Raw genomic sequence first — 18,371 nt, 5'->3', positions numbered from 1 at the left:
TCACATGCAATAAATAAAATAGCATTGTTGTTTTTTAAATAGAAAACAGATTATGATGTATGAGGCGTCAACTGTCACTGCAGTTGTGGCCCAAGTGTTGGAAATGCCATTACCGAAGTGCTTGTAAAAGTTTGGTGGGGTTGGAAAACTACGCCTGCTGTTGCTGTTTGTCTTCAGAGTCCCCTCCTTTTGCACGCTGGACCTGTTCTGCTATAAAACATATCAAGAAATACCTTGATGACTGAATAGGAAAGCATGCTGTAAGTAAACACAGAAATGTTGAATGCAGCAGAGATGTGCTGAGTCCCCATCTGCTGCAGCTGCTCACAGGAACTGGACTAGCTGAACCAGCAGCTTCTAAATATGGATAAACCATAAACTCCAGATGCAGACCTGAGAAGAAAATGGCACTGCAAATGTTGGCATGAAGCAAGAGAAACTAGTGGAGCAAATCCTTGTACTTTGGTCCCTGGAGAAAGTTTCAGCAGCCCAGTTCCACTCTGCTCTCCTACCCGAGGCATTACGCCGAGTGCTATGATCAAGCATGCAGCCCCTGTATCTCCTTCTGTCGCATGTTCCTGGGGCTGTGCTCTGCACCACGTCGTCGACTGGGAGCACCGCAGGGCTGTGCAGAGTTAGTCTGAACTCTCCTGGCTGGCTGAGGAAGCAGGGAGTAATTACCCTGTCCTCACCTTGCATATCTCTGCATGGTGGTGTAAAAAAAACAGCGCACTTTTGTGTGCAGGCCAGACAGAGTGCCAAGCTCCTTTGCAATCATCAGTACACGTTGGTCTGTAGCTCCTTTTGCAGCTTCTGTTCTGAGTTATGGAGGACCTAAGTGCTACCCCAGCTCTGCCAGCAAAGGCAGCAACTGTCACATTAACAGGCACAGTTTTATGGGTTTGCTCATGGGAATAACACAGTGAGCAATGTGGCCCTGTGTATTTTTCAGAGAACTGCAAATCATGCTTTTGGATCCAAATGATGCCTGAAATTTGGATATTATAAGCACATCTTTCAGAGGCTTTTTTGTTTTGTTCTGTTTCTCTCTAAGTGCAGGTCTAGTATCTAGATTGTCAAACCAGCCCTTACCTGTAACTGAGTGCCTTTTCTACCTCCCCAGCCAATCTGGGCCTTCAAAACCTGCAATTCAAACGTCTGATTAAGGCCCTCATGGCTGAATTCTGGGCTCCCAGTTCAAACGTAGAATACTGTCTATAAAACTTTTTATATCATCTACAGTAATATTAGAATCATATTCCCTTGACCATCCTTAGCAAAACAGTTCTTGACACACTACTGGGATAAAAGAGGGGGAACACATGGTATCAGTAAAAACTAAGTTAACATACCATTCAAGGCAGTAACATTACACTATATAGTGTAGCAACAAGCCAAGAAATAATAATTATTGGGAGTAAGTAGAATCAAGAATTGCCCCCAGTGTTGCATTACGGTCTTTTCAGTGGAAGAACCTCAGGCACACAGTATATAATAACCAGTCCCATTGTCAATATAAAAAGTTGATACAACCTTATTTAAAATCTCTCGTTTCCCTCTTAAACAGAGTGCAGCAGTGATTTGTGCCAGGGCTGCTGAGTGGTTTCAAATGTGTCCATGAGGTCAAGATGAATGGGTCTGTTGCATTTTGCATGGTGCTTTCTTGTGATAGAAGCCCTCTTTGGCTGGCTGAGGTCCTCATCTCAGTCTGTGTTGGCTCATACCTGTACACCCCGTGGACTTGTTCTGCACCTCCATTGGCTTCCTCCACCAGGACCAGCCCATGGAGCAGGAGATGAGTATCACCAGGCCCTTCAAGAAAGGATGCTGCTCTTGACTGAAGTTCAGGATGGTTTAAGCCAGCAGAGGATATGCCCTGAAGACATTGCCTGAGACTTGAAGCTGGACCTAGGTGTCCTTGACTCTTTCTCCTGGCATGCAGCAGCAAGCAGGTAGGCATCTGTGTTGACCCTCTCCCATGACCATCTGCCCAGTTCCCACATTTCCTCCCTCACTCTTTGGCCCTGTCTGGAAGGACTCCCATCCTCAGCTGGCCACCCGGAAGACCTCTTGCCCAACTCCATGGAGAGTAGCCCAACAAGCCCCTCTGTGAGCCGCTCGAGCTGGTGTAATTGAGCCAGCTTCCCCTTCCCTGCTCCTCCCTGCCATGAGTCACCATTTCCCCGAAGCCTCTCAGTTGCAAACGGGGATGATCCTGCTGTGCTGGCCCATTCCCCAGCACTGCCTCCCTGTGGGAGATGAAATGGGGGGGCTTGTGCCTCACCCCTGCTCTCCAGGGGCAAGGAGTGCCCCAAAAACACCCTGTCTTCCATAGATATGATGGATAATCGGGGTTCTCCTCTGTTCTCACCTGCCCGCATCCATCCTTCCTCTCATTTACCGCTTTTGACGCTTTGGTGATGTTTTTTCCCCCTTGACAGAGAAGAGTGGGGTTGGGTGGTGGGTGGCTGGGGGAAGCCGGCATGCCTGCCAGGAATGCAGGGTCGGGTTTTGCAGGGCACGGCTTCAACCACTTGGCAACCCCCTTCCTCCTCTTCCCCCCTCCTCCTCCCCACCGTCCCCCTCCCGATTTGAGCAATGAAAAACAACTTCCTGTCAATAAACAGGAACAAAAGCTTGGACACATCTTCAAAGTGATGAGTTATGTCGAAAATATGTTTCAGAGCGCTTTGAATGTTCCTGTGAACTGTAGGGAAATGATTGTTCATGGTGCTTTGGCATTCAAGGAGTGTTTATAAATAAGCGCTGCAGGTCTGCATGAGTTAGTTTTTGCCATGAGAAAAAATGCAACAGGACAAGAAGTGAGAGGAAGAGAGGACAAAGGCCTAAGAGGAGAAAGAAACAGAAAGCAGGTCCTGGGTAATAGTGTGAAGTTTAAAAGTTTCAAATTAAGTGGCGAAGGTGGCATCAGCCCTGTGCCTGGTGTGAGCTGGTTCTGCTTTGGGACAGTGTCTTCTCCTGGCACCTGGCCATGGGGCTGGTGGAACAGGACATGGATGCTGGTGCTGGGCTGGGCACTGCTATTGCTGCATGGGACATGGAAGAAGGCAGAAAGCATACGGTTCCCATTGGTTTCCAAAAGTGAAAACATGTGCTGGAATCCCAGCCAGACATGCTTCTTGTTATTTTAATGAGAAATTCCATAATTAGTGGCAAAAAAATAAAAAGAAGCTCCACTGCAAGTGAAAGAAAACCCCACTCTCTCCTCTCCAGCACATGATAGATGCATCAAAAAGATGTGGTGTTTTTATAGACATACATTACTTGACAGGCTATGATGTTCCTTAATCTATTTGCTTGAGGGAATTAAAAAAGAAACATTTTTTAAAAAAGCAACAAAATAAACATGACAGATTTTTTTACTTAAGCAGTCCTTGTCTTAAATGGGCAATGCGCTCCCCACCTGTAATTCATTTGTCAGCAGTTAAACATCATTACAACATTGACAGCCAATCTGAATGCAGAAGAGCTGGGCTTTTGTATGGCTATAAACTACAGGACATCAAACTGTACTTTATGGAGTAGGGGCCGGTCAGAAGTGACCCCTTCTAAACTTTTACAATTCTCTGCATTCTTCTGATTATAGTAAAGATTTATTTGAACTTTGATATATATATGTATATAAAAAAGTGTGTTTTATTAAAAACATTTCAACCCAGTTCTTTAGTGGAAGAGGAGAGAGAAGAAATATACTGCAAGACGTCTGAAGCTGGTAGTTTTTATTCATCTTGCGAAGTGGTCATGGATGGATTTGCTTGGATTCATGTTCAGAAATAAACACGTAGTATTGCATTACATCCCGTTTACACACTTTGTTCTCCAAACATGTTTGACATCTAATTGCACAACTCCTTGGCTAGCTGGTACAGCACAGAAAGCCCTTGTAAGGGGTTTGCTGAAAGACGGCTTTTTGGAGGAGAAAAGGTGCTTCGGTGGCTGAGTGCTGACGGATGCCCTCTCTCACCTGCTCTCTTTGCTGTTTCCCTAGAGCATCCTTAGGTGCTCTTGGGGCAGGTGTTTAGCAATTCACGTCTTCTGCTCTCAGAAAAATCCTCTGAAAAATCTAATTTATTGCTTTTCAGTGTTTCAGCTTGCTGCGAAGAGCACGGGGCTAATAACCGCACCGTTTTCCAGTCAGTGTCAGACCAAGTATGGGAAAGAAATTAAGGCGATGCTGCAAGCTGAGCTGTGCATTCAGGAAAGAGGAAAACACTGTAGGTTTTCCTCCTCTTTCTCAGGGCCCTCATGCATTGCTGGCATGCCTGGCTCAGCACAGCTGAATTTCAGCACTCGTCCACAGACCCATATAACAGAGAAAATGTCTCGATGCTGTGAAAGTCCTGCTCTTCACCTGCTAGGCAGCAATAATCCCCAAAGAGGGTGGTGTTTTCTAGCAATAAAAAATGGGATTTTACACGCACTCCTGTGATGTATGTGTACACATACATTATTTTTTGCAGAAAGACAAGTACTAGAAAAGCGATGGGATGGATGGTCTGTGTTTGGTGGAATCCTCTTCAAGGTATGTTGTGATCGCAGGATGGACACCATGTTGCAGTGGATTTTGGGAAACATCCTTTCAGCAGGGAACTTGACTTAGGGACAGATACAAGAGGCACTTGAGCCATAATTCCTGGGAAGCCTCAAGATCAGAGCAATGGGCTTTTTGAAAGTTGTGCAGAGTGGAGAAATGCTGATGAGAGAGATTTTTCCAAGGAAACTTGCCACTTCCACAGATTTGTTGTTTCCCCTGGTGAAGAAATGTGATTGTGCTGAAAACCTGCAGTGTTGTTCTTTTTTATATTTCTTTTTCTTTCTATTTTATTTTGAAGGTTCGGGGGAGACGGACCTGAAATGAAACACTTCATTTTGGTCAGTTTGACCTGATTGGGGAATGCTTCATTCTTTTGATTGGATTGGTTTCAAATCAATTCAGAACATAATTCAGCTTCCCTCGGGGCAAGTGCAGCTCTGACTCTTTTTCTTTATTGTGGCTGTGCTCTCAGAAGGACCTCGATGCCCAGGAGACTAGGAACAACTTTTGGCTGAGTCCACAGGAATAGCATTAATCTGGGGGCATGGTTGCATGGTCCAAAGAAGAGCATCCAACAATTGTAAAATATAAAATGGTCCAGCTAGCCCTTATTTCCTTTCGAGCTAGTTATGAGGGCTACCTGGAGGAATATGATAGAGAAATTATATTGAGATCTTTCCCCCCGGTGTCTCTCTGCTGCCAGCCACCAGCAAGGTAGAGATCATGCACTCTCTTCATAAGACAGGGACGTTAGGTTTGCTGATGTAATGACTTGAAAGTAAGCATTTTGCAGTAATTTCAGCTCCTGTTCTGAACTTTAGCCTTTCGAGTCATATCAGTTCTGACATTTCTACATAATTTTCTTCTTTTCTGGACAATAGTCCTGGAGCCTTATTTGGAATTTCAAGATTTTGCATTGTTTTGAAGCACAGAGCAAACACTGAAATGTCAGACATTCCCCAGCGACAGAAGTTTAATGTCTGGGCATGACACTTTGTGGCTGAGATAGGGGAGACAAAGAAAGGCTGGAATGAGCCAGTAGTTGCTGATGTTTTGGTGCTGAAGAGCTCAGTGATCACTACTTTGAATAGCTGGTCTTTTTCCTGTTTGTTGGCCAGCTCCCTCCAACTTTCTGTTGCTTTCTTTAAAATGGTTCTGTTTTCCTCAGTAAAATTTAAAGCGCAGATCAAATGGAGCAGGTTGTCTTTCTTCTGTGCACATTTCTTTAAAAAGAATTGGTGTACTTTTGAAATGGAAGTGTCTTGTCCTGAAAATGCTGAAACTAACCTCTTTTCAAAAGCACTGTTCTCCTGTCTTTTCAATTCAAACAGCTGAGAGGATGCTACAAATGGTGCTGGGTAAGGCAAAACACGTTATTTGTTATAACAGAAGGGGGAGCCATGAGGTTTTATTGTGAATAGGGCAGATTGGTGAAGGTCACACTGTTTTGTCCAGGATCCCTGGTCACTTATGTGGCTTTGGCCAGGCGCAGTACAATTGCACAATGGAAAATGCAGTTTCTCTACCCAAGGATCTGTGACATGCTTTCTGTATGTATTTTGCAGAGCTTCTCTTTTGCCAGTGTAGTTGTCAAAGAAGTAACTCGAGACACAAAGCTCCCCTGAATGTTTTACTCAATGAATTTGCAAGAAGAAATGACAGCTCACGCTCCTGATCTGCCTTCTGCACCATCTCAGAACCATCACTGCTCTCCCACAGCAGGTAAGATACCTCTTGTAGATGTACATGGACTTTGCAATAACCCCCCCAAAAAGGCACAGCACACCACAGCACAGCATTTGCTCTGAACCTCATTGCTGAACCTTGGCAAATCTTTCTACAAACCTGGTCCACGTGTACAGTAACCTCTATGAGGAAAGATTTATTGCTTTGGACCAAAACCAGGCAGCATTTTGTCATTTTGGAGCCCCTGACCTTCCCATGCTCTGGGCTGGGTTTGCTGCGGGGCTTTGGTGTTGTAGACCCACAGGATAATGCAGGCTGGAAGGGACCTCCAGCTGTCATCTGCTCTAGCTTGCCCATGCAAAGTCTTAGTCTCTACAATTTCTCTAGAAGCATAAGGTTTCTCCTCACGCTAGAGTCCCCCTCCTTCTTCTGAGACTCTGTTTTTTGACAGACTTTCTTCTTTCATCTCTTTTTTAATGTTCTTACCAGTCGCACAACAAATAAGTTCTAAAATGCTGAGGTTTTTGAATGTTTACTGTAAGCTGGATTGAAGCCTTGATGACTATGATGCATATAAAAGACCAGAGGAAACAAGGAATAACAAGTTTTGTTGCCATAACAAAGGGTGATCCAATGCACTGAGATCTAAAAATAGTTTCTCCCTATTAACCTCTCCCTGGTATCTGCCTGAGGATTGGTGCTGGTTTTTTTTTAAGCACCATGAAGGGAAAGGAAGGAAGAATTAATTCATGCTACAGAGAGCAGAGTTTGGCTCAAATACCAGCTGGAGTAGTGAGGACGCTGGTCGAGAAGCTGGGCTGAGGAGTGGGAGGATGGTTTTACAGTTAAATATCTGGGCTGAGATTTGGAAAGGCTCAGCTCTGGCCTTGGCTTCACCCCATGCTCCTCACATGGCATTGGACTGATACTTCCTGCCTCTGATTCCTTCTGGGCTCTTTCTCTCTTGATCAGAAGGCTGAGGGCATCTCTTTGCACAGGACTGTTCCCAAAATGCTCTTCCAAAGTGTAGTCTTACTCCAGTCTTGCCAGTCTCAGAAACAAAAATCCAAGGAAACGCTTTTTAAGACTTCTGACCCCACAGCCTGTCTGGCCTCATGCTTTCTGCAATGTTCACCAGCCTTTATTGGTATCTGGGAAATAGTTGGGGTTTTCCTCCCCTTTTCCATTTTTTCAGTAAAACCGAGGACAGACCCCAAGCTGTCACACTGTGGCCCTACTCCACAGCTGGCATTTGCTTGGCTTCTTATTTTTTTCTCTGTGACAAAACACGCAAAGTTGGGAAGGAAGGGGTGACGTAGATGGATGAAAGTTTCAATTTTGGAAAAGGGCTGCCTACATCTGGACCTCTCCAGAGGTGCACTGACTGAGAGTTTGCTGGCCCAAAGCCCCCAGCAGAAATCGCAAGAAGTGGCTGCCAAGGCATGGACAGCTTCAACTCCTTCCTTGGGCAGAAGGACTGATAATTGTCCTCTCCTAATGATGCCTGGAGGCTACAGAGCTCTTGAGAAGCTGCTTTGGAAGAAGCCACAGCTCCATCCCACTGCTTTTCACACATATGTAGAGCTCAGGAGATTTGTGTGCTTTAAAGAACAAGACTCTCTTTCTCCCTGTCTTAAGAGTAAATTGATTAGATAGCTTTCTGCTTCATTTTCTTCCAACTTATGAATCTCTCTGTTATTTTCTTTCTTCTTTTTTTTTTTTCCCACTGTAAACACACTGAGCAATTGGTAGAAGTGCTGCTGGCGTCACATAATCACTGTCAATAGCCATGTGCTCTTGAAACCCCATCCCAGCTTGTGAAGCTGCCCAGATGATCACTGAAGCTCAGCAAAGGCACATTCAATTCACACATTCAACCACTCAACTGACGAAGAGGTGGGTTGCTGGGTCCCCAAGAGGTAACCGGAGCACCCCCTTCCATACCAGAGCACATAGAGCTGGGCTGAGCTGGCTCCTTTTGGATATAGCCGCTAAAGATTTAATTAATTCCTATTTCTGAAATTCATACCATAGCACAGCCAACCCCAGAAGTCTGGAAAGTGCAGTTTATTTGGAGAGCAGAGGGGCTTCTGGATCTGTAATTGCTATAAACTCGCAGGAGATTTAAAAAAAAAAGACAAACAAGTGGGAAATTCTCATTAATTTTGCCTGCCAGTTTCTGAGCTTTTGGGGGTATCCCAGAGTCTGCCTCTGTGAAGATTAGAAACCCTGTTTCTGTGAAGACTGGGATTCTTTCCCAGCAATAAAAGACAGAGGTTATTTTTAGTGGAGCGCTGAACTTACCAGGGTCACGAGAAAATGGAGATAGACTGGAAATATTGGTTAAACAGTTCTGATGGGAAACCACTTGAAGATGAACCCTACCTGCTCTTATTTCATAGCTCTGCATACTCCTGGTCTCCTTAGCTTTAAGGATCTGGTGTCTGTGTGTGCGGAGCTGGCGGGGATTACCTTGCCCATGAACTTTCTCACTGTAAGCAGGGACGGTCAAGAAGGTCAAAGAATCAACAACCTCCACTGCTGCTCTGTCCCCTTCCCCTGCCTGGGAAGGATTCCCAGACCGCTCTGCTATGCTTCCAAGAGACACTGTGCTCAGCTGATGGATGCTAAATAGATTTATGGAAGAGAAGAGCACTCCAAATACTCTGTTATTGCTGTTTCTGCTCATCCATCATGTTTTGTATAGCATTTTAAACAGAAGTAGTCCTATTACAGCTGAAATTTCTGTTTTTTTCTTAAAATGAAAGCTCTGATTTCACTGTTTTGCATTAAACTGCATATTGATTTTCTTGCTCTGTTGAGGTAAAGGGAGATGATAAATTTCAAATGGCAGAGATCAAACAGGGAAACTCCTCGTTCCATTCACTTAGGCAAGACCTTGAAAGCTGTTCCTGGAACACAATGCAACTCTGTCAGCTCCCAACAGCAGATACTTGGGCATGTGCAAGCAATCACTGTTATACCATAAAGAACCAGGGGGTCACCTGAACGGTGCAAGAAAGCTGCAGTCTGGCTACAGCTGCCAAGACTGACAAATCCAGGTCCCCTCTCTTCCATTGGCATGAGGTTGGGAGGAGCTGTGCCACAGGGTCTCACTTCTGCTCCAGAAGGAAGAGCTGCTTAGGTAGGACTGCAGACAGCTGGCAGATGTTAGAGGCACATCCACAACATGCTGGGCTTTGGCTCTGAGGTAAGAGCTTGCTAAAAACTGCAAGGTCTGCCAGGAAATAGCTGCCTTCATCCTTTCTCTGTTTATTAAGTTCTTTCCTTAGGCATCTCCTCTTGACAGCTGTAGTGATGGGAATCTGCCTTTGGACCACTGTTACATGCTTCTTCTACACCGAACATATCTCAGCATAGGCGGGAATTGGGCTGCTTTAAGCTTCCTTTGCTGAAAGTTAAAGCAAATGCCATTGGGTAACATTGACGTCTAGCACAAATTGAATTTCCCACTTGGAGGCAACAGGGAAAACCTAAACAGCCAATGGAGCATGTTTTGCATACCCTTGAGCTGGGCAGTCCAGGCAGGCAGTGCTGGGCTGGAGTGCAACCCAGGGCACCAGCGGGTTGCCTAGTTTGGGTGTTCAAAACCTATTGCATCACTTCTCTGGTGGTTTGACTCTGTGTTGGCTGTGGCTTTCCTTGTTGAAGGGTTATATTGTGTGGAACCACCTCCGCATCTCTCCAGCAATGATGTAGACATGTCTTGAAGATGGTTTGGCTGACATGTATGCCTTCCCCCTTGCTAGGAACCCCACAGGTCTGCTGCAAAGCAAGTTGTCAGTGGAAATCTCCACCACCACAACAGATAGACAAACCATGTCTGTGTCTATCCGCAGCTCTTTCCACAACTCCTTGATTCCGCTTTTGAAAAAATTAACAGTTTGGCTTTTAAAGTGACACCAGAAAATCCTCAGTGTGTCAGTGAGTGGAAACAAGTCCTCCAGGACCAGCGTGGTCCCTGAATTCCCTTCTCTCCAGATTTCATCTGATACATGGACATGAAGAGAGCTCCATGGTAGAAGTGATGACCACTTTGTGATAGCCTTCTCTCGCTTATCTTCAAAGCCAAGTTTTGATCTAATGTATCCAATGCTGTGGCATGGTATGATGTCTCCTTGGGAAAACCAGGCAGTTGTTGGCTGAAGAAAAGAAAAATATCTTTCAGATATTTTATAATCCAAAAAACATGGTTCTCAAATGAGCTCTTTTCCAAGCACATTAGTGCTACAGCCATTAATAATCATGGAACTCAAAGAAAAAAAAATCATCTGGAAAAGAGTTGAAAGGGAAACCTATTAAAATTTCAAAAAAAAAAAAAAAAAGCAAACCATTTCCCAAAAATATATACAGCCTCATTTCCAATTTTGGGGTGGTTTTTAGTTATTTTTTGCTGTAACTAAAACTTTCAGTGACCTAATAGTCCCTTTAAAAGACAGCCGTACAGAATAAAAAAATTAAAATGGGCCCTTTTGTTCCGCTTGCATTGTTCCTAACAGCGGGACCCATTCTTCCTTCTCCTGATTGAATGTTTCCCAGAGTGTCTAGACGTGTCGCCACCACCACTGAGGAGCTGAGAGATACTAGGACTCATCCAAAGAGCTGTAAAGGTCAGTTATCTGTCTTTCTGCCCCCTCCAGAGTCTGCAACTTGGGTGAAAATCAGGCTTATGAGCAACGAGATTCCTAAAAATAAGCTTCTGTGTTGTTAATTTTTAGGCTGTGCTGGAGTCATATTTTCCACCCCCTCTTTTTCACCAGTGGGAAACTGAGATTCCCACCAAAGAACAGGGTTTTCTGAGCAGGGCTTTAGATGGCAGCACAAAATGCTTCATGCCTGGTGACCACATATCAGAAGTTCACAGGGCAAACTGTCTCGTACCTCACCAGCTGCTCACCTTCCCCATGGCTGGTAAGACTTGCCAGGGCTGGGACAGGTTTGTCTGCCCTCCAGGGAGGGTCCAGGTGCATGTAACTGACTGGTGCTCCAGATATTTCCAATGTTCACCCTGTGTGGGATGTTTTCACTACAGTTTCTAGCACATTGTGCCACTTCTGCTCCCACCTCACAGAACTCAATAGCAGCCACTCCTCAGTAAGTGATGTGATGTGGCGATTTCTGTCCTCAGGATGAACTGATTGTCCATTTTCCCCCGCTTCATGCCAAATGAGCATTAGCACATCCATCCTTCAGCTCCTAGCTCACCTCCAGTCATGCCCTTGGATCCCAACAATCCTGCGTGCTAGGGACAGGAACCGTCTTGCCGACAATTCAGAGAGCACTTCAGACAATAGGAGCACTACCCAAATAATAAATAGCAGTGCTAATAATAGCCCTTATCCTTGCATCCCCCTGCAAGCCACTCTAATTCACTAAGACTTGGCCAGAGCCTGTAATCAGTCAGTTATAATCTATTTCAGTCCTGTGCAGAGGGATCTGGCTGGGTTTCCCAGGTCTTGGGCTGCTAACATGACTCATTCCCAGCTGATCATTTAGTGGCTTCAGCCAGGTGCTTCTGGGACTTTGTGTCCTCAGCCCTGTTGCTTTCCATAATGAATCGATGCTTCAGGACCAGGAGGAAGAAAATAAAGGGTGGTGAGGAGCACACCAAGCAGGATACTCCTCTGCCAAGAAAGAAGTCTCTGTGGGGGCTTGAGAGAGTATTTGGGAGGTAAGGGTAGGGAAAAGGGGTGTGAAAGTCTCTGAACTGGGTTTCTGTGGGGCTGAGGGAAAAGTGGAATCACAAAAACCTTGGGAAGATTTCTCGTGGACCCCTCTCTGCAAAAGCCAGAGGCTGGATGAGGTTGTGGAACAACGTTCATAGCATGGTCTAGATTATGAGGTTGGCTGTAGCCAAGTTGCAGGGTGCAGTATGGGAAAGTCTCATACCTGCTGCCTTTCCCAGAAAGCATGGGATCATGATGTAGAAATGAACAGCTGGGTGTGAGCAGTAGTGCCTGTGTTAGCATGGAGGGGAAATACAATAGCACACAGAGGTTGAGCTTGTTTATTTCAACCACTCTCTTAGTTAGAAAGTAGAGCTGGAACATGGCCAAGCCCTTGAAGGGATGGAGTTGGAAGAGGTGTCTTCCTGAGCATTGGCCCTGGCAACATGGACCACTCAGTTTGGTGCCCTGTGCAGACCTATGGTGGCCAAAGACCTAGGGGTGAGCCCTGCTGGTGTGAGATACATCCAGGAGCAAGGGCCTGTACCAGTGTTCATGAGGCCACTGCACATGCACATTTCTCCTGCCAGAGGCAGCATTAACATCCATGGGTTCATCTCCAGCACAGCAATGCTGAAAGTACTGGCTCTGGCAGCACTGTGGTCATCTGGGCTTGGAAGAGTGGATCTGTGAGCATGAAGGGGGAGGGGGAAATGTGAGATCATGCGACCTCACCTAGGCGTTCCTGCTCCAGCAGGGGGATTGGACTAGATGATCTTTTGAGGTCCCTTCCAATCCCAAACATACTGTGATACTGTGATACTGTGATGTGTGAGGGGTGTGAGCAGCTCTGCTTCATGGCTGCAGCCCAGGACCCTCCATCCTGGGGGAGCGTGGGGGCAGGGAGGGGTATTCTCCTTCCCATCCAAGCACTCTGCACGCCACAATGGGATCCCAGCCCCACCAGTGTCCAAGCCAGCTGTGCTTTCCAATGCAGCCTAGAGCAGAGGGCTTTGAAATGCAGTCCAGTGGAGACCTCAGTCCTGCATTAGGCTCCAGCAGTGTTGCAAAGCCAGGTACACAGACATGTTTTCCAAGCCCTGTGGTAATCCTGACCTCATGGAAGGCCATATGGCTATTTTAGTTTTATATATCAGCAGATCTTTCCAAGATCTTCACTTTTGGCCATAGGATGTGAGTCCTGGATAGTCCTTTCAACTGTAGCAATCTCATCGGTGATGGGGTAGAGAGGCACCACAGTTCCTGCTGCACAGAAGATGGAAAATGCGGAAACCTTCCCTGGCACTTCTCCAAACTCAGGTCCTCTCGTTTTTTGCACATGAAATAAATGCTGCAGGTTAAAAATGCCATGTGAGCAAGAAGGGGAGGGGAACGAAGGACATGCACTATCCAAAAAGCTAGAGCTTAAGTCGGTCTGTAAAAGGCGAAGGTGAAACAAAGCTGAAGGTGAAATGAGATCATTGTGCAGAGCTCTGGGCAGAGAGAGAAGGGAAATGTGGTCCTAATTACTTGATAACTAGCCCACATTTCACAAGTCATTTTAATGGCCCAAATGGATTGCTTTCAAGCTCAGAGCTAATACTGGAGTGATAGGGATAGAGTTCTCTTGCAGAGGGACACATGGTGCCAGAAAGCCCACTCTGAGAAGAATATTATTATCTAAAATGACATTAATACATCCTGTTATTCCCTCACGCCATATCATGTGCAGGGAAGGGACTACGCTGTTAAAATGTCAGCATTCAGGCAGCGTCTCGGCACGGAGCGAGCACAGTAGCTGATGCCGAGTGGTCGGTCCGACAGCCCTTGAAGCAATTCCCATCACCCTGGGCTCATCCTGACCCTTCACAGGAGTTGAATGCTCCATCTGCGGGCAGAACCCAGAGCCAGCTGCTTCCAGATGAACCAGAGGAGGAATGGATGGCAGGGGATGTTGGTTAACCACCAGCAAGCGGACAGAAGTCCAGGATTTCTCTCCTCTAACGCTTTTGCACCCAGCTACACTGCTTTGCAGGTGACAGCAGCTTTCTTAGGCACTGGAAGGTTATTGCTGTGTTACCATAGCTTCTGGACACCTTACAGTAATTGGAATCAAGCTATGGAAAGCTCAATAAATGATGACTGCTGAAGGTCACTGAGTGCCTTTAAAAACGGAATATTTTTCCTTCCCATTTATGTTTTATTGGACTTTGAGCGGGGAGGTGAGAAACTGGATAGATGTCCTCCTAACTTTGCCTGCTTAGTAAGTGTCTTTGCTCTGATCTTGTGGCTTAGCTGCTAAGGAAATAAATCAGAAAAGGAAAAGGAAACACCAGCGTTGGGTTTTCCTTTGCTAATTATGGGGAAAAAAAGAGTCCCCCGTGTTTATTACACACAGAGCTGGTGTATGGGAAAGCGAATGAAGGTGCGACGATCTTTATTGCCCAGATACCTGGCCTGCTCTGCAGAAAAACTTGTTTGATTGGTTGGTTGGTTTTTTTAAGCAGGACCTTGAACTGTTTACCCCTCTTATTGTCTTAGTGTCTCATGAGCAAATCCATCCCTGGTATGACTGCTGATGGCACTGGGGTTGCAGGACAGAAGGATTTGGCCCCTGGAAGGCTCCAGGCCAGATGTTGCTCTTCCAATGCAGTAACTGGAAGAACAAGCCTCGTTACTAGTTGGAAGCTTGTTCAATAAAGTCAATGGCTCTGTTCTCTGCTCTGAGTACCTAACATACTGTCAGTGCAGATGACTTCACATCCCCCTCCTCACTCCCCTCTTCTGCTTTTCTAATATAATAGGCTGTTTTGGCTTGTATCTTCTGGTGTCATCTGTACTGAAGTCAAGCAGCAGAATGAAGGTGGATGACCTCATGGATGTCAGGAGTGAGCTTTGCTAACATGCTTGCCTTGGTAGCACAAACCAGCATGTGCTGAATCCATTTCCTTTCCCAAGCAGCAGACTTGTATGCATCAGTTTTAAAGGTTCATATTTCATTTTCAAGCCTAAAAGCTGACGTGGAAGGGGATGCACCAGTTCTTTTTCTTTGCTTAGTTTTCACTGCTTATAAATGGGAGCTGACGTTTTCAGTCCCAACCTGCCAGAACACAGAGAGCATTATACCAGTGCACGTGTCGCTGCTATGAACACGCAGCATCGCTGCTCCATGCTGTGCCTTGGCTGTGCTTCTTTCCAACCACTGCTCCCTGTAATGATTATCAACGATAAATTTTAAACGTGTTGGGATCCAGCGAACAGGGAGTTTGCCGGGGCCCTGCTGAGGGAGGTTGTTGTTTCAGTTGGGTCCTTCATCTGATTGTCGACACCCAGCAGTAGAGGGATGGAGGTAGCTCTTGGCTTGGGAATAATGTCTTAATTTGGGAGTGGAAATTGCTGCTCACAGTGTTACCCTGGTTTAGACAGTCTTCCCGTGGATGCAGGTAATGCAGTTTATATTAAACGACAGTCCATCCTGTACTGTGTCATCTCCATTATGCCCTACAGCTGTGCTGAAGTTATAGCCCTGTTCCCAAAACCCACCGCAGCAGATTTTCCATCCAAGGCCAAAACACATATTGCAACAAGACAGAGAAACACCATGCATCTAAAACATCTTGGTTCAGCCCTCACGTGCTTCCCAGGGAGTTCCTGTCCCACAGTGGAGATGTGTCTCTCACAGTCTGATTAGTCTTCCAGAGCTTCAAGCCAAGTCTATCTCCTTGTTCATGAGTTTCACCAAGGAATCATCAGAGTCAAATAAAAAGCTCAGAAAGCTCTCCTGGTGGCCAAATATGGACTCCCCAAGTTGAGGGCTATAAAATTGCTTATTACTTGCCAGATGTACTGACAAACTGTGTGATCATATTGAACCAAATTTCCTTCTGGACTCTGCATAGGACAGGGATCGCTTCTGAGGAGAAAAATTAGTTTCAAGGGCATCCAAATGAAAAAATAAAAGAATTCTTGAAAAGTTTGGAGCCAAAGTCCAATGAACAAGTTTGAGACAGATTTCTCTCTGCAAGATTAGGTTGAATTTTGAAAATCTACTCTCAAATTCCAGACCAAGAGAAGGAAGGCTCTGGGATTCATTTGCCATAGATTTCTTGCAGAACTACTGAGCAACTTGGCATGCAGCAAACCAGATGTCCCCTGCAGAACTCATGCATGTGCAGAGCATGCAAACCAAATTAAATTGAGATGTTCTCCAAAAGTCCAACCATGATGGAAAAGGTACCACAAGATGCAACTCAACAGGGTGTTCACCTTGCAGGCTGAGAAAGGCAAATAGCGTACGGCTGCATGCTTCATTCCTAACCATCCAGCATGTCTCTATGCTCCAAGTTCATAAATGCTAATCTGTGAAAAAAAACATTTAACTATTAACTTCAGATTCATGGATTTATGGGAGGCAGTGATAGAAATGATTACTGGGTCTCAGAGAATACTAGTCAGGAAACAGCCTTCCTACCTGTTCTCTGAGAAATGCTGATATTTTTGAGAGAGAGGGAAGGAGATATTTTGATGTAGAATTAAGGTCAAATTGAATAAAAAATTGACTGAAAATACCATATGAAATCTGCAGGGGAAAAAAAAAAAAAAAAAGAAGAAGTCAATTTCAGGTTACGATGCTTCATTTAATTGACTTCTTTTCCTTTTTTTAGTAACCTCCATCCTCTGTAAGAAACACAATTAGCTCACATACTAAAGAAACATGGAATAATTAGTTTTAAAACTAAAAGTGGAACAGCTCAGCAATTTGAAAACATTAAATGATGGGTATCCAGAACCTTATTTTTTAAATATTTTATGGAAAACAGATTAATTTTCAGTTAATAAGTTAAGAACAAGGAAACAGTGTTTCCTGGAGGAAAAACAAAACAAAACAAAACATATTCAATACATAACCTGTTTTCCTGCTAATCTGGTGTGAAACCCCTGCCCTATCAGCTGTTTGTTGGCCTCCAATGGACAATGATCCTGTAGGTGTTTGAGAAGCTGTCCTGCCTGGCAGCTCTCTGATTCAGTCCCACAGATGACTTGCAATTCTACATGTCTAATTCAAACACGTCCAGGAATGTTTGCATCCAGTTCCAGAGCTGCATTGCTCCTTTGATCTTGTCCAGAGTAGCGTGATGGCTTTGCCGCCCATTTCCAGTCTTGACTTCTGGTGGAAAGTAGCAGACTGGGGCTGCTTAACCCCTTTTTGAGACCAGTTCTCTGCAGTCAACTTCTGTCTCATGTGTTTCCCATCATAGTTCCTTTTTTGCAGTTTACCTAACTTAGGCGCATTTCCCACCAAAGCAGCTTGAGGAGCCATTGGCAGGTCAATTGACTGTTTCCAAGTATTTAGTTTTTTTAAAGCCTTATCAAATGCATCCTTGGTCCCTCTGCCATCTCCCTGGTTGGCCACAAGTGTCTGGTCCAGCCCGTGTCTGGTGACACTGGTGGCAGAGCAGAACAGGAACAGAGCAGCTCACACAGCAGACTGACAGCAGCCACCAACACAGCCAGATGCTCAAAGCTTGGTGGTTTAAATATTTAATAGCAATCTCTCTCAATCTCAATCTCTCTCTTCCCCCAATAAAAATGATTCTGGGAACATGAATCAATTATTCCCAGATTTCAAATGCTGGCACTGCTCATTGTGCAGCTGCGAGCATAGCATTTAACCTCTTTGATATTTCGGTCTAAAGGACTGCAGTAAGGGGATGCTTGGGGGTTTTGTGCTTTGTGTTTCAGCCCCAAGTTTGGGAGTTGCGGTGCTCTTATCTCCAAAAGCATCCCGCTCTGAGCCTGTGCTTGGCTCATCTCTCTGCGGTGGGTTGAACCAAAACTCTGGGGCACAATACACTGTACCCAAACCTTTCGACTTTGGTTTATTATTTTTTTTGTCTTATTTCAGAGTAATGGAATTGAGTGGGAAATGGTTTTGTTGCCTCTCAGAGTGAAAAATGTTTCCTGAGATTCAAAAAATGTGGTTGCTCCACTTGAGGATCAAAGCTTCACATTTTCTTGATGGCTGCTAAGAAGAATGAGTAGTCCAAAAAGCTGAGTTGTCAGGACATCCACGGGGGACCTGAGACCTGGACATCTGCCACCCTCCAGGCAGGGACCTCAGCCAGGATTCACCTGATCTGGTAAGTCCTTGGACAGCCAAGCGGTCTCCTGGGAAAGGCACGTTTGGTGCTGGCTTGAATTTGTGTGATTTGTGTTGAAGTGATGTGCTGAGGGCTTTTCTTGTGTTGGCTCAAGGAGGGAGATGTCCCACATACCCCTTCCCCACTCAAATGTAAATTCTCAGACTGAGGCACCACAGGGAACCATGGGTTGTGGGTTTTCCTTTTCTTTTAGGCTAATAAATAATCACCTTCTCCAGCATTCGAACCTCCAGCTTGGCAGGCAAAGGCAGAAATGAGATCTTTTTGGCAGGAGGTGGAAAT

General features: G+C 45.3%; 1 long non-coding RNA gene across 3 annotated transcripts in view; it reads left to right on the top strand.

The window, feature by feature from the left end:
- LOC135579886 (uncharacterized) overlaps positions 1 to 18,371 on the top strand; it is a 132,575-nt gene that overhangs the window by 106,521 nt on the left and 7,683 nt on the right. For all 3 annotated transcript variants that reach the window (XR_010473763.1, XR_010473761.1, XR_010473762.1), the window contains 4 exons: positions 1,775 to 1,952; positions 6,121 to 6,277; positions 10,762 to 10,872; positions 17,834 to 18,068. This is a non-coding gene — a long non-coding RNA (uncharacterized LOC135579886). The remainder of the gene's footprint in view (positions 1 to 1,774; positions 1,953 to 6,120; positions 6,278 to 10,761; positions 10,873 to 17,833; positions 18,069 to 18,371) is intronic.

Source organism: Columba livia, chromosome 7, assembly GCF_036013475.1.
Source record: "Columba livia isolate bColLiv1 breed racing homer chromosome 7, bColLiv1.pat.W.v2, whole genome shotgun sequence".
In the NCBI taxonomy this organism is placed as follows: Eukaryota; Metazoa; Chordata; class Aves; order Columbiformes; family Columbidae; genus Columba; species Columba livia.
Note: the sequence above shows the minus strand (reverse complement) of the source record. Positions and strands in the feature narration are given on the sequence as shown.